The following is a 16,867-nucleotide window of genomic DNA, read 5'->3' as shown; positions in this document are numbered from 1 at the left end:
ATTAATGTGCAAAAATCACAAGCATTCTTATACACCAGTAACAGACAAACAGAGAGCCAAATCAGGAATGAACTTCCATTCACAATTGCTTCAAAGAGAATAAAATACCTAGGAATCCAACTTACAAGGGATGTAAAGGAACTCTTCAAGGAGAACTACAAACCACTGCTCAGTGAAATAAAAGAGGACACAAACAAATGGAAGAACATACCATGCTCATGGATAGGAAGAATCAATATCGTGAAAATGGCCATACTGCCCAAGGTAATTTATAGATTCAATGCCATCCCCATCAAGCTACCAATGAGTTTCTTCACAGAATTGGAAAAAAACTGCTTTAAAGTTCATATGGAACCATAAAAGAGCCCGCAACTCCAAGACAATCCTAAGTCAAAAGAACAAAGCTGGAGGCATCACGCTACCTGACTTCAAACTATACTACAAGGCTACAGTAACCAAAACAGCATGGTACTGGTACCAAAACAGAGATATAGACCAATGGAACAGAACAGAGTCCTCAGAAATAATACCACACATCTACAGCCATCTGATCTTTGACAAACCTGAGAGAAACAAGAAATGGGGAAAGGATTCCCTATTTAATAAATGGTGCTGGGAAAATTGGCTAGCCATAAGTAGAAAGCTGAAACTGGATCCTTTCCTTACTCCTTATACGACAATTAATTCTGGCCGGGCGCAGTGGCTCAAGCCTGTAATCCCAGCACTTTGGGAGGCCGAGACGGGCGGATCACGAGGTCAGGAGATCGAGACCATCCTGGTTAACACGGTGAAACCCCGTCTCTACTAAAAAATACAAAAAACTAGCCGGCCGAAGTGGCGGACGCCTGTAGTCCCAGCTACTCGGGAGGCGGAGGCAGGAGAATGGCGTGAACCCGGGAGGCGGAGCTTGCAGTGAGCTGAGATCCGGCCACTGCACCCCAGCCTGGGTGACAGCGCGAGACTCCGTCTCAAAAAAAAAAAAAAAAAGAAAAAAAAAAAAGAAAATTAATTCAAGATGGATTAGAGACTTAAATGTTAGACCTAATACCATAAAAATCCTAGAGGAAAACCTAGGTAGTACCATTCAGGACATAGGCATGGGCAAAGACTTCATGTCTAAAACACCAAAAGCAACGGCAGCAAAAGCCAAAATTGACAAATGGGATCTCATTAAATTAAAGAGCTTCTGCACAGCAAAAGAAACTACCATCAGAGTGAACAGGCAACCTACAGAATGGGAGAAAATTTTTGCAATCTACTCATCTGACAAAGGGCTAAAATCCAGAACCTACAAAGAACTCAAACAAATTTACAAGAAAAAAACAAACAACCCCATCAAAAAGTGGGCAAAGGATATGAACAGACATTTCTCAAAAGAAGACATTCATACAGCCAACAGACACATGAAAAAAATGCTCATCATCACTGGCCATCAGAGAAATGCAAATCAAAACCACAATGAGATACCATCTCACACCAGTTAGAATGGCGATCATTAAAAAGTCAGGAAACAACAGGTGCTGGAGAGGATGTGGAGAAATAGGAACACTTTTACACTGTTGGTGGGATTGTAAACTAGTTCAACCATTATGGAAAACAGTATGGCGATTCCTCAAGGATCTAGAACTAGATGTACCATATGACCCAGCCATCCCATTACTGGGTATATACCCAAAGGATTATAAATTATGCTGCTATAAAGACACATGCACACGTATGTTTATTGCGGCACTATTCACAATAGCAAAGACTTGGAATCAACCCAAATGTCCATCAGTGACAGATTGGATTAAGAAAATGTGGCACATATACACCATGGAATACTATGCAGCCATCAAAAAGTATGAGTTTGCGTCCTTTGTAGGGACATGGATGCAGCTAGAAACCATCATTCTTAGCAAACTATCACAAGAACAGAAAACCAAACACCGCATGTTCTCACTCATAGGTGGGAACTGAACAATGAGATCACTTGGACTCAGGAAGGGGAACATCACACACAGGGGCCTATCATGGGAAGGGGGGAGGGGGGAGGGATTGCATTGGGAGTTATACCTGATGTAAATGATGAGTTGATGGGTGCAGCACACCAACATGGCACAAGTATACATATGTAACAAACCTGCACGTTATGCACACGTACCCTACAACTTAAAGTACAATAATAATAAATTAATTTAAAAAAAAAAAGAAAATAAGTCTTTAAGAAGAAAAACCGTGACAATGGGAATTTGCTGTTCCCAAATTAGCATTTGGAAAATACTAGTCACACACACTTATGCCAGCAGAGACCTCAGAGAGCATCTTGCTAAGCTCCTCATTTAAAAATCAGGGAGTTAAGAGCCAAAGAGGAAGAGTTATAACAACAACTAATATTTACTAGGCACTGATTCTGCCCCAGGAACTTTCTTATTTTATGACAACTGTGCAACAATCAGATGAGTTGAAATCATTAACCCCATTTCTAAGATAAAGAGACAAAAGCTCAGAGAGGGTCAGTAAGTTCTGCGAGGGTACACAGCCAGAAAATAGGAGAGTAGGGATTTAAACCCAGTATCTAGGATGAGTCCCCAAACTGTATTCTTAACCATTAGGCTGAACTGTGTCTCTAAGTGATTTTTTATTACCCTCCCTTTGCCCAGATCACACCTATTGCTAATGGTTAGATTAATTTCAGAAAAGTAAGTTGAGCAGTGCCTGAAATTGAACAAGTGATGCTACAGTTTAAGTCAAAGTCAAAGTCAGACTTCATTAAACTGAATTCAAGTAGAAAGGACTCAGAGCAGAGATCTTAAGAGGCTTAGAGGACGGTCGTTTACAGGGACAACTACGAGCTTAGAGTCAGCAAAGACCACACGGTTCAGTGACTTTAAGATGTAAACTGGAAGCCAGTCTTTCATTTAACACTGGCTCTGATTCTTCCTAGCTTAACCTCTGCACCTAGTTTCCTTCATCTGTACAATGAGAGATGGTAATAGTATCTGCCTGATAGGATAGATGTGAAAGACCAGTAAGATTCACAAACATGAGGTTCTCAGAAGTGTCTGACACATAACAAATTCTTTATAAGAATTTGTTCTGTTATTACTCAATAATATCTCCATGGCCTAATAATCTCCAGGAACTAACATGGTTCCTAACACATGGAAGGTTTCAATAAATTTTTGTTAAATAAATAAAGAGAAATGTATTAGTAACTCTAATAATATTCATCTGCTCTTCATCCTCTCAAAACAGAAAACATGAAAAAATGAGTTTCTCCTTTACTTTACCTTATAGTCTTTCCATATGTTGAAGCCTGATTCTTCAGTGATTGAAATCACTTTTCCTTGGCAAAGGCTGGAGGAGCCTGAGGACCAGCTGTTTTCCACTTTTTCTGAGGCCCACTTTACCAAAAAGAAAAAAAAAAAAGACACCTTAAAGATGTAGAAGACACACCTCAGGATCCCTTCGGTTACAACTGTCAAAAACCCAACTCAAAGGGGAGGAAGCAAAGAGGTGAATGTATAGAATCAACTAAAAACTATAGGGATGACTTCAGGCATGGCTAAATCCAGGAGTTCAAATGATGTCAGCAGGACTTGGTTTTGTTCCATCTCCTTGCTCTGCCTTCTTCAATGATGGTGTTATCCTCAAGCACATTCTCTCCTCTAATAGCAAGATGACTGCCAGCAGCTTCAGATTTATATCTTTACAACTCCAAAACCAGGGGAACTAAAACACTTATTTTTATGACAACTCCAGCCAAAGTCCCAGTTTGACTGGGCCAACTTGGGTCAGGTGTTCATTCCTAAACCAATCACTGAATCACTGTGGCTCCAGGAATGGAACACTTTGATAGTCTAGGCTTCATATGTGTGCTCTCCTCCTTGATTCCAAGGGATTGAGTTAGCTCCAGACAAACTATATAGACTAAGACTGGGATGGTGTTATCAAAGGAAGCAAAAGTGGACTGAACAGCCACAATCGATGAACTTCCATGACAAACAGTTACAAGGTAGGGATGGCTAGCAAGAGCATAGCTCCCTTCTTAAAGGGTTGTAGATATGCACCCCCATTTTACCTAAAGCTCTCTCATGATTCACACCCCCAACCCTCCCTCCAGTTATAAGGCAGTAATTTTCAAAAGTTTCCACCTCCACCTTCAGCAAAAAAATAAAATTCACATTAAAAACTAGTATCCATATGAACTGAACTGAAACAAATGCTTCATCAAACAATATTTATTTTTCACTACCTGCAATGCACTTCAATAGTTTTTGTTCTGTTTTATTCTATTCTAGCTTAATTTAATGTATTCCATTATGTTCCTTCCCTTCCACCCCATTCCACTTTATTATTGTAGTTATTAGTCAGGGCAATGCTTGCTAGCTGCTGAAACAAACAGCCCCTAAATCTCAGTGGTCTAACAAAGGTGTATTTCTTGTTCATGTTGTGGCCTGATCCTTATTAGGAAACTCTGCTCGGTGGCCTTCTTCCTCCTCTAGGGCTCCAGGCTCTTTCTATATCATGGTGCCACCATCTTCAACACAGGATTATGGCATAAGGTGGACAGGGAGGAGAGAGGGAAGGGGAGAAGATGAGAGGGGATGAGAGGAGAGGGGAGCAGAGGGGAAGGGAGAGGAGACAATCATTTGGGAGGATTTATAGTTAGGCTTGTAAGTGGCTTCTACCACTTTTGCCTGTACTCCACTGGCCAGAAACTAGTCATGTGTCTCCAACTGCAAGGGCCACAGGGAAACATGATCTGAGCACCCAAGAACAGGAAATGGGATCGATGGACATCAATCTATATTCACAGTCTATGTCACAGGATTTTATTCAAGTTTGTTGAGAAAAAGAACATGATGGTTCCACTAAGTGGAATTCAGGACTCTCTAGTGGATGCAATTCCTTAGTTTGAAAAACCTTGCCCTACCAACCTGCCTTGGTTTTTCCACCTTGCAGACCAAGGGTTTTTTTTGCTCCTGTCTTTCTATTCTCATCTGTCTGTCATGGCACCTAAGTTCATCATCCCTGGTGAGGAGACCCTGACCACCTTCCCACACACCTTCCTCAAACCTGTCTCTGACTCTGCCTGAGAACCCTGAATTCTTTGAGCCAGTCTGTGGCTGCTATGGCAGCCATGAGCCATGACTCCTATCTCCTGCCTCAAACTGTACTTCTCCATCTCACTCATCCTATCTGGCTATTCTCTTACCCTTGCCCAGGCCAGGGGACTATAGTGACAGAGACAGTAAATGAGACCAGGGTCTGTGGGGCAGCTAGCCACCTCTCCAACTCCAGGGCTCTGCCCTGGGCTGGCTCCAGCGTCTGTCTATGTCAGTACTGAAGTAATTGAGCCAGCCAGGCATGTAATAAGATAGCTCTTTCACCCCCTGCTACTATGGTGAATGGCTATGGAATCTGATTCTAGCAGCGTCTTTATCTCCGCAATTAGGCTTCAGGGTTCATTATCTAAAAAGCATTGGCCAGTAGCACAGAGCAAGTCGGTTACCTTAGAGGGGAGCTGGCCCTTTAATCCAAGCCGGAAGGAGACCAGGATCTTGGATTTCTCAGTTAAAAGACCTTCTGGTTCTGGAAGAATTGCAAGCTGACTGCTCTTCAAGTTGATAAACAATTTTACTCCATACTTAAATGGTGATCACCATGTGCCACACACTGGTAGGAGTGCTTTATAATATTAATTCACTTAAGCCTCACAGAAACTGTATAGGTGAGGAAATTAAGACCCAAACCCAGTAAAGATCTGCCCGTGTCACACAACTAAACAAAACCAGAGCCAGGACTGGCAAATCCTGGCTCCAGACACTACCCTTTTGACCACTAAGTTGCTCTGCTCATGAGAATAAATTTTATTTATATATAATATTTATATGCTGCTTACAGTTTTTGAAATGCTTTTACATACTTTTCTGACCTTCACAAGAACCCTGTGATCCAGTTATGATTATTTTGTGAGAAAAATGTTTCCATTTTACCACTGAGAAAATTGAGGCTCCAAGGAATTCAGTAAGATTCCCAAGTAGTAGCACTTGAGCCATCTTAGTCCAACTTTCTCAGGCTGATGGTTAAATCATGAGGAATTTTCTAAGCCAATTGTAAACCATGGTTATTATTTAAAATTAAATTATATAAATTTATAACTTAAAAACTCTATTCAAAACAAAGGTGATAAATACCCAGAACTCATCACTTCCTAATTCTTTTCCTACATTTTACTGTTATCAAGGCACTTGAGACCATCTGTAACTCTATTGTATCTGTAGGGTGGAAATAATGTATCATGGGCACTTTAGTGACATCACATTGATAGACTGAAGTTAGCCACAGTGGTGGTATCTACACTTGGGAAATCAGCAAATTCTGTGGCTCTTTCTCCCCCATGAGAGCTTGTTGTTAAATATTTCCCAAGACCCCTATTTCCGTGACTCTGACCATCTCAGGTGTGTGCTCATGTGACTTGTTTTCCTGTCCTACTCAATGCCATATTTCCAGGGCTTCACATGATCTCCTTCCTCTCACATTGCTCATAAACACCCCTGCCCAGCCTCCTGAGTCTCTCAACCCCATCTTTTTGACTTGTATTTCCCAGAAGGGCTTTCCCAAAAGCCCACAGTTGCCCTCACTTGGCCTGAGTCAGCTAACACCCAGCCAGCCCAACAGCCTTCATTCCTGCCAGGGCCAAGTTCTGCCTTCCCCTTTGCAACATCCAAGCTGAAAGACCCACCCACATGCTTATCTGCCCTCTTAGAGGCAGGAATCAACAAGACCCGAAAATGTTCCTGCTCCAGACTTTTCTTCCACCGTCTGACCTAGCTAAGCTGGCAAGGGGATGGTTAGTTTCTCCCTGTGTGTTCTTTGGGAGCTGGTTGCAGATCAAACAGTGGTCCTTCCCTAGTCTTAATGCAGAACACCCCTAAGCATGCCATACACTCCTAACCATGCCAAATGCTCCTGCTTGGCAGCCTGGGCACTGACTTATGGGCATCCAAGGGAGGGTGGCAGGCAGGGATTTTAGTGAACCATCTGACACCTAATAAGCACAAAAGATATGCTTGTCTTCATTCTCTCTAAAACACAGCTAGATTTGGGTTTTTGGGGGGTTTTTTTGGTTTTTTCCAGTTAAGGATTCCCTTTCATTCACTAGCTCATTTTCAGCCTCATGGACTTCTGGGAATTCTGTAACATTAGCATAATATATGTAGGACTCATTACATGCCAAGCACTGTCCTAATTGCTTGAACAGTCCAAGGGTGTAGGCACTACTATCACCTCCATTTGAAAAATGAGGAACTGAGGCACAGAGAGCTTAAGTAATTTGTCCCAAGTCACACAGCTAGTAAGGGGGTGGGGGCAGATCCTGCCCAAGTGCTCTGGTTTCAAAGCCTGTGCTCTTCATGGCTTTGCCAAAGTGATCTGAAATCTAACTGGTTCTCCCTCTGGGTTTCAACAGCTTTCTGTTTATACGTAGGTTAAGAACTTACCAAATTGCAATATCATTATCTGTTTACAAGTTTGTCTACATTCCTCCCAGCTCCTCCCCTGAGTCCTTGGAGGATGAGAATTATGTCTTATTTTTATTTGTGCCCAGAGTCCAAGGTCGAGTCTGGCAAGTGCTAAGTGTTAAGTGTTAGTTAAAATGCGTAGTCCTCCTCACTTTCAAGATGAGGAAACTGAGGCCCAGAGAGCTGACAGAGGACAGCCGAGAACCGAGGTGGCATGGCTTGAAGTCTGGCACTTGTCCTGCTCTGCCTCACTGCTCTTCTTGCTAGCTTGGGAGTTGTGGGCCAGGTCATGGGGACCTAGAGCAGGTTGGCATTGCCCATCCACCATACTGGAGCACTGGTCCATGGTTTCTCCCAGAAAGAACATGCATGTCCAAACTCACCCCCAGGAGAGACTGAGAAAAGCACCACTGTGCTGGTCACACACTCTCTTCTGGCACAGGTGGGTACAGCTTGGGAAGCAGGTTAGGTTCCAGCCTCACCTGATGAGGCTGAAGATAAACAGATGCCTAGAGCATTGAGGGCTTAAGAACAAAATTCAAAGACTCCTCATCCACTTTTTATTTGCATCAAGATTATTCTGACCCAAATCCTATCAAAGAAAACAGAAAGATCCTAAACCATGAATTCTCCCCTCCCACCCTTGCCACCCCCATTTTGTTAGTTTCTTAACATGAGCAGATTACCTTACTCTTGGGTTTCAACTAGCTGTTTTCATCCTTACCCTTAGTTATAAAGAAAAAACTCCTGTTTAACCTAAATGCAAATAGCCAGAAAAAGAAAAGAAAGGTCAGGTTCCATGTTATTTTATAAAGCATTACAAAATGACAAATAAACAAGATAATACTGGCAATTTTTTAAAAATTCAGTTAACCTCAAGAGCTATCACAAGGTCTGTGGAACAATATAATGAAATGTTTATAGTGTCACTAAAGTCCTGGCAAAGATTGAAGTACCTGTGACAGATCAAAGAAAAAATAAAACATTATTCCATTTAGGTGCGGTGTTATGGATATCCTGGTACTATAGCTCTTTGGAAATGATTAACTCCATGTGGTATTGATGGTAATGATCCATTTTTCTGGCATAATGAATTAGGCATTCCTCCATTGTTCCATAACTTGGCTTCATTGTGTGTGTATATATCAACGGCAACTTTTTTTATATACCTTTCAGTTTCACACACACAAAATAAAAACACACCCCCTAAGCTGCCAGAGAAGAAAACATGAGCCTCAAAGCTGATTTATTTTTATCACCCACGTAACCCTATTTCCTACGTGAGACATGAAACCACATCAAAGAAGGAATAGTTTTTACTTCTCTGAACTGGGAGGGAAATTGCTTCTCTTCAAGCTGGGAACTCAGAAACCTTTGTTGAAAAGTGTCCATTTTTATCTAACACGTTCTTCTTCTGAAAGGCCCTTGTTTTTAAGGAATAATTCTTCCAACAAAGACTCACCCATCAGGCATCCCACTCATGATTAGTTAATCTGTGAAAATGAGAAACAACCTCTAAGTGGTTGACATACTTTAGCAGCAAGAGATAATCACAGCCTCTAATTTCTGAAAAGCATAATTGTCTTGCGACCATGGGCTTTTTAAATGGCAGGAACACTAAAAGAAATGAGGTAAAAAGATAGAAAAGTCAGCTAGTATGACATTTTTATTAAATGCCATTGTATTGTCTCTCTCTCTGGTTTGTTTGTTCGTTTGTTTGTTTGTTTGTTTTTAATGAAGAGCTTTCTCTAAGACTAATCTGTTTAACATCATGGCATTTCCTTGTACTACACTGAACCATCTCCATGGCATTTAAAAGTGAAATATTTGCTTCAGAAATTAAAACAAAAGATAGGCAATAAAATGTAGCTGTAAACAAGCCTTCATGGCTTTATTTTTCATAGATAAATACACAATAAGTTCAAAGTAGAATTGAATTCCTAAAGCAATACTCCACTAATCTGTACTCGGGGGTCTCGAGCGTATTATCTGTAATTTACAACCAATTTAAATGGCATTAACAGCCTTCCCCTTATGGGAATTTAAATTTGCATCCTACCATTGAATTAAACAGTGATTGCGTATTTTCTATAGGGGACGAAATGCTCTTTGATGCTTGTTTTGAATAATGAAGCATCTATTCATGCACAGGGTGTGATGTGCTCCTTTGTCCTCAATGTAATTGAAGCAAAATGTGAGTTAAAGGGATTTTTTCCTCCTAGCCACAGGTTTGTCAATTGGTGCCTATTTTCATCTATTCAAAATTAAGAAAACAGTCATCTCTCACTACACGGGGAAATCATTTACCTGAATGAAGGGAGGTCAAGTTTTGCCTTATTTGATCTTTTCAAAGATGAAGAAGGGTGTCAGCAAATATTGCAAACTAACCTTTGGGGGAATGGTATTGTGGAATTAATTTGCAGTTCTTCTCTAGGACCAGAACAAGAAAATTAGAAGTGGAGGATAGGGCAAAGGGAGAATATGGCCTGTTTCCAAACTAAGAACTTAAATAACCTTGCTCACCTACACAAAACTATACTGAAATAGAAAGGGCAGAGTTTTTGCAAATCATAGAACCTGAAGCCTTAGAAGTCCAGGGATGGCAAATTCATGCGGATTGCCTTCAGTTTCCACAGTGCGCCTATGCCAGACATCGGTAATCAGTGATAGCTCTCGTGGCCATTAAATGAAGATAGAACCTCATAATCAAGTGCTCTGGGTAGCCAATAGCAATTGATGTGTTGGCACTAGAGGTGAAACCTATTTGCCATTTTAGTTAATCCACCTCTCACTTAATACATGGTTCCAGAAAGATGAGGTGGCCCTCCAAAAGTCTGAGAGCTGGCCACTGGCAGAGCTAGAACTAACAATATACCACCACTGGTGCTCCATAGTGTGCTTTCCACCCACTACCACCAGCATGCACTCTGTGCCTGTCTTGTGAACACTTATATCCCTGTAACAGAGCAACTAGTAGATGCTCAATAATTACCTTTTTTTGAGACAGTCTCACTCTGTTGCCCAGGCTGGAGTGCAGTGGTACAATCACAGCTCACTGCAGTCTTGACCTCCGAGGCTCAAGCCATCCTCCCACCTCAGCCTCCAGAGCAGCTAGGACTATAGGCATGTGCCACCATGCCTGGCTTATGGTGGCACATGCCTGTAGTAGAGGCGGGGTTTTGCCTTGTTACTCAGGCTGAATAATTGCCTTTTTTTAAGTGAATGAATGAATGAATGAATGAGAGAGATACACATTGTTAAACCTTTATCGTTATAGAAAAGAAGTTCCTTCTTTGAAAAACAATAACTCCCCTGGCCTTGCTGGACCATAATTAGACAAGATCCAAACAAAATTTTAACATCTACTTACCTAAACCCTTATTTAGATATAGGAAAAATCACAAGCGTCAATAACATCAACAAAAACAAAGCATTTAGAGAAGAAATAGTTTCTCTTCTTAAAGCACTCTCATAGTATCTATTAATATGCAACTGATACACAATTGCAAATCATTATTCAGCAAAGAGGATGCTGAAAATCTCACCCTGCTGCATTCGAAGTAAAATCATATTGAAAAATGACATAACTCAGATTTTCCAATAGTTGAAATGGGGTTTTCTGTTTATTATTCTGTATTAATATTCTAGTTATTTCCCTTAAGGAATTAAAACACTAAGTGTTCTTGACACTTGTCTATGGAGTATCAAAGTTCCTTGATATTAAATGTCAGCCCTTCTCCCTTACAATAGGACCCATCTTCAAGATTTAGAATGTTAGGAAATAGGAAAACTCAACTGTCCCGCATTCTTAACATAAGTGTATCCCAGTGATTCAACCAGGGTCAGTTTTGCTCCCCCATACACATTTGGCAATGTCTCAAGACATTTTGGTTGTCACAGTTGGGTGCTGCTGGCATCTATGGGTGGAAACCAGGGATGCTGCTGAGCACTCTAGAGTGTTCAGAACAATTCCACAACAAAGAGTCATCCAGCCCCAAAGGTCAATAGTGCCAAGATTGAGTAACCCTGGTATATCCCCTCCACCCAAAACTGTTCATATCAGTTCAGCCCTATGTTGAATTAGAATGTGTCTCTCTATGCCAAATAAGACATTTAACTGTGGTTGCCCAAATGTCTCTCTCTCTTTTATTTTCACTAAGATGTCCAGGTTCCTTATGTAGAGGGAAAGGAAGCTACTGATATTCATCTTGTTTGCTTTCGCACAGAGCCAAACTAAAGACTAGCTCAGGTAGTTCAATGCTGGATTTTTCCAGAGCATAGAGAAGGGTTTCAGGGACTCCCCAGTGTCTCAGCTACACTCACCTAATGTACTGCATATTGGCCTAATAAAAGCAGGCAGGGGCCTGAACTGCCCGCTACTGCATATATCTGAGGATGGCCTCCCTTTGAAGCTTTATGACCTAGTTGTTTAGAAAAAAGAGTGGAATTTGTGTGTGTTTACTTCTTTGTGTTGTTGCTGCTCTGCTAGTTCTAGCTTCACTGCTAATTTGCCTTGTAATTCTAGAGATCATGAGATCTGTCACTTACATTTTTTTGCATTTCAACCTTTCTGTATGTACGAAGCAATCCTGTCCTTCTGCTGGAAGATAAAAAGGGGACAGTAAGAGCCAAGATATTTAAAGTGCTACTTAGTGGGGTAGCATTTCTAACTCCACAGGGGAAGGGACTATGTCTTGTTTACCCTATAGCTTCAGAATCCAGCTGGTTGTTCTGTGCTTGGCACAAAGTAGATCATTAACAGATAAGCATTGTCAATGCATTGGAAACTATTTGACGGTCTCTAGAAAGCTGAACAGTGATCTAGCAATTCCACTTCCAAGTATGTACTCAAGAGAAATGGGTGCATATATCCTGCAAAGGATGACTATAAAAAGGTTCATAACAGCTTAATTAACAATAGCCAAAAACTACAAAGAAACTCACCTGTCTATTGACAGGAGAATGGATAAAGAGTGTTCATACAATAGAATGATGTAGTGCAATAAAAAAGATCCAACTATTTCACATAAAATGCTCAGTAAGTGTCTGGTAGTAAGGGATGCTCAGTAATGGTAAAAAAAAATGATAATAATTATTGAGCATTCACCTTGTGCTAGGCACTTTTAGAGACTTTACACAAACTGATTCATCTAATCCTAAGAACAACACCAGGGATACTTTCTATTTCTGTTCTCATTTTACAGAAGAAAATAGTGAGGTACAGAGAGGATCAGTAAATTTTTGTTGAACTAAACTGAAATAAAAATACATTCTGACATTTTTTTAAGTACCATGTCTTGGATCAGGCTGCTATAACAAGGTGCAATACAATGGGGGCTTCCAAACAGCAGAAATTTATGTCTCCCAGTTCTGGAGGCTAGAAATCTGAGATCATGGTGCCAGCATGATCAGGTTCTGGTGAGGACTTTCTTCAGGGTTGCAGACCAGGAACTCCACCCTCATGACCAAATCACCTCCCAAAGGCCCCACCTCTTAATACCATCACGTTGGAGGTTAGAGTTTCACATATGAATTTCGTGGAGGGGCACATTTAGTCTATTGCATACCATATCAAAAGCAATATTGAGAAAATTAAAAGCAATGGTCTGCCTTGTATTTAGTCTGGACATATCGTTTCTGCCCTATGTTTTGGTGCTTTATTCCAGGCCATTCCATCTTATTCTTTTAGCCAATATTGTTTTTCACCAAAGCCTGTGCAGATGTTGCTCTTGTGATTAAGGATTGCTATTCAGAAGGCTCCAGCTAATGGAAGCTTGGGGAGGCATTTTGTCTTTGATTTGTTTTGCCTGTCTGGCTACAGGGGGGCAGTCAGTGAATGAAAACTTGAGAGTGAAGTTTTAGGGCAAGCCAGGGGAGCTTGGAGACCTTAGCTTCACTGCTTGTTAAATAATATAGGCCACACCCCTCCAGAGCTGCCAGGGCAGGGGATAGGGGGTGATGGAAAAGGCTACTCCTCCCATCTGGCAGTTTCAAGAACTCCACAGTTAATATGGTGTTCATGCTTTACAGTGGGTCCATGGAAATATTGTTAAGGCTGTCTTATGCTTTGTAGTGACCCAGGTGTTCATCTTGTTTGCTGTGATGGTGCTGAGGAAATTGATAGTTGGAGGGGAAGGTGTCATTAGAGTGACGAGCAACTGTGGTCGTGTCTCAATTGTTTGCATCCAATGCTTCTGCACATTATTTTGGACTCACAAAAATTTCTCCATTAGGAAAGGAAATACATACAGGTGATGTAGGAATACTCACCTCCATGTCATATTGAAAAAAAGGTTCATTGGTAATGACAAATTTGTGTGTGTGTGTGTGTGTGTGTGTGAGAGAGAGAGAGAGAGAGAGAGAATTGGAGAGAGAGAGAGAAAAAAAGATAGAAAACGAGAGAGCATGGAGAGTTGCAATCACATCCTAGCAGCGAGTTTATTTATGGTTTGCTCAAGGTTTATTCCCCCACCCCCATCCCTGCATCCCCAATGGAAGGATTCTGAGAGGACAGAGATGGGACTATTAAATCCCTTCATCTGCACCTCATCTCGGCTCTCAGCAGCAGCTGGTGCCTCCCCTCTGCGGATGTCGTTACCTGGGTAGCCGAGTGTTCTGGCAGAGGTGATGGATAGAGTGAGCCCTGCTTTCTTGGAGGCTATTCTGGACACCGGTTTAGAGTAGCTCAAAAATTCAGTAAGTTCAATGCTTTTAGCTGGATTTAACAGACTGTGTTTTGTGGGGCCTAAAAGAGTAAAACGGCCCCCAAAATTCTGAAAAGAATCCATTTGAGGGCAGAAGGTAATGACTTGGTCTTGGAATTCTGAGGACATTGAGTAGAAATTCCCTTTTCTAAGAAACACTTCTAAGACTTTTTAAGTTAAAAAACGCTTTTCATATGCATATGAATTAATTTTTTTAGTAATTGACCTTTTTAAATTATACAAGTAATAGAGGTCACTGTAAAACTTATAAAATTGAGAAGTAAAAAGAATAAATTAAAATAACACTCAAAGAACTAAAATTTGATATATAACCTTCCAGTTTTCCATGTGTATATGCGTGTGTTTCAATAATTATTTTTCTTAAATGGAATACTAATACACTTAGTGATTTGTAACCTGTTTTTTAATTAAATAATATCACTTGAATATCTTTCCATGTTAATAAATAACCTTCTACACTGTTATTTAATACAGTTACCTAGTATTCCAGTGTGTAATGTACTAGAATTTATTTAACCAATCCCCTTTTGTGAGCATGTTTCTGAAACTGGGTGTTTCTAGTTTTCCACTGTCATGAATAAAACTGTGGTAAATATTTATTTACAATCACTTATGTGCTCTTGTAATTAATTACTAGAATTGTAATTGATGGGCCAAGAGGCATTTTCAAGGCTTTTGATATGTATTGCCAAATTGCCTTCAGAAAGCCAACATGGGCCCACTCATTCACCAGGAGTATATGAGAAGAGCCAGTACCCTAAGCACAGAGGGGTTTGTTTAAACAACATTTTCAAAGCCTGCAATTAACTTCCTTTCTATCACTTTTGCCTCATCTTATAATGTCCATGGTTTCTCTCTGTTCTCTACCCACTGCTCTGGTACTCTCAGAAAGCCAAGAAAGAGGGTAGAACACATTAGGGGAACTGGTTTCGGCAAACTCTCAAGGAATTTCAGTTTCATGCTGGAATGAGACAACACAAAGAGCTGCCCATTCATTCTGTGCAAGAGGATATTTACATTATGTTTTATAACAGTCATAAATGAAAATGGCATTAATCTGCCAAGTTGATGTTTTTAAAAGAGAAAAAGGGAGGAGGTGGTTGACCTACCAGAGAAAGCCCTGTGTCTGCCAGAGCTTTGCTGTGCATATGATTTTAAATAGCAGGGCAAAGGTGATAAAGCCAGCTCAACATTTCTGTCTCCATGGCAACAGCATCCCTTCTTTGAGCCTCTGACACAGCAGCAGGGACCAAAATACACTCCTTGCGCACAATTACACTGCAACTTAGGAGTTTCTTTTTATTCCTTGTAAATGCACAATTTAAAAATATGAGCAAGGATAGAGAAAGAGCAAATCATGCATAGCTAGAGGAGAGTCTTTTAAACGACTAAGCGAAGAAAATGAATATCCAAAGGGTTTCATGAAGTCTGCAGCCTACAATCACCATGTACAGAGAGGCTGAAAACCTTTCTCCTATGTGAGTAGAAAAAAAATCTATACATACATATAAGTGCGTGCATTAACATTTTTAAGTGTCCTTTCCCTAAATTTTTAATACAGGTCAATCTTGCTATCAGCATATCCACTTAGCTCAGGTTATGATTTAATCAATGTAAGCAGCCATCCAGTTTACATAGCTGGAAGCTCCTCATATGCTAAACCCAACAAAACTTTCAAAGAAACTGCATTAGCCTTGAGTGTGGAGAGTGTAATTGTCCCCCTTTAAGGTCAGCCCAAACCTACAAGTGGACACTAATGCATACTCGAATCCTGTTGAGGTCTATCTAGTCTTCTATTTATTTTGAAAGGATCTTGAAAATAAAGAAATGCGGAAGCAGACTTGTGATTATAAACTGTTGGATTCTTTCTGAGCTATTGCTGCGTGATTAGTGTTCAAGAAACCTGAAGTGATAATTTAACTGTTAAAGTTAACACTTAGTTCTTAAAAATGTGTGTCAATAAGTGTCAAGGGAATAGATGAATGACTGAGAAATACCAAGGAAATATAAGATAGACATTTGATAGTTTCCCTATGTGTGTACTTCCATTGAGTGTGCCAAGACCATCTGGTTCAGTGGGTCTCAAACAGGGGCAGTTTTGCCTCCCCAGGGAAAATTGACAGTGTATGAAGTATTTTTGGTTGTCACAACTTTGGGGAAGAGAGCCACGTATCTCCTCCTAGGATGCACAGGACAGCTGCATAGCAAATAATGATCTGACCCCAAATGTCAATAGTGCTGAGGTTAAGAAACCCTGCTCCAGTCTGATTGTCCATTTGACTACATTTGGTCCAGAGGGCTCTGTGGGTAGATTAAATGGTTATAATTTCCGGGTTGTGTATAAAGGTAAAATTCTACTTACCTTACCTCAGCATTAGAATTTTCTTCATTGGTTTTATTGTTACATGATTCCCCCATTGCTTTAAACACAGTATGTTCTATTTTATTTTAGGTTAGGACTCCTGAAAGTAAAAACCAATAAACAGAAAATGAGCATTAAAAAAAAAAAAAAAAAGCTCAGGATGCATTCCTTCAAAGAGGGTATCTACAAGGTGGCTAGCACAGAGGGATGCTCAGAAAACAGTAGCTATCGTTATTTTTCCCTACACATTTTAGCATGAAAACACCATATAT

Source organism: Macaca nemestrina, chromosome X (assembly GCF_043159975.1).
Source record: "Macaca nemestrina isolate mMacNem1 chromosome X, mMacNem.hap1, whole genome shotgun sequence".
Classification (NCBI taxonomy): Eukaryota; Metazoa; Chordata; class Mammalia; order Primates; family Cercopithecidae; genus Macaca; species Macaca nemestrina.
Note: the sequence above shows the minus strand (reverse complement) of the source record.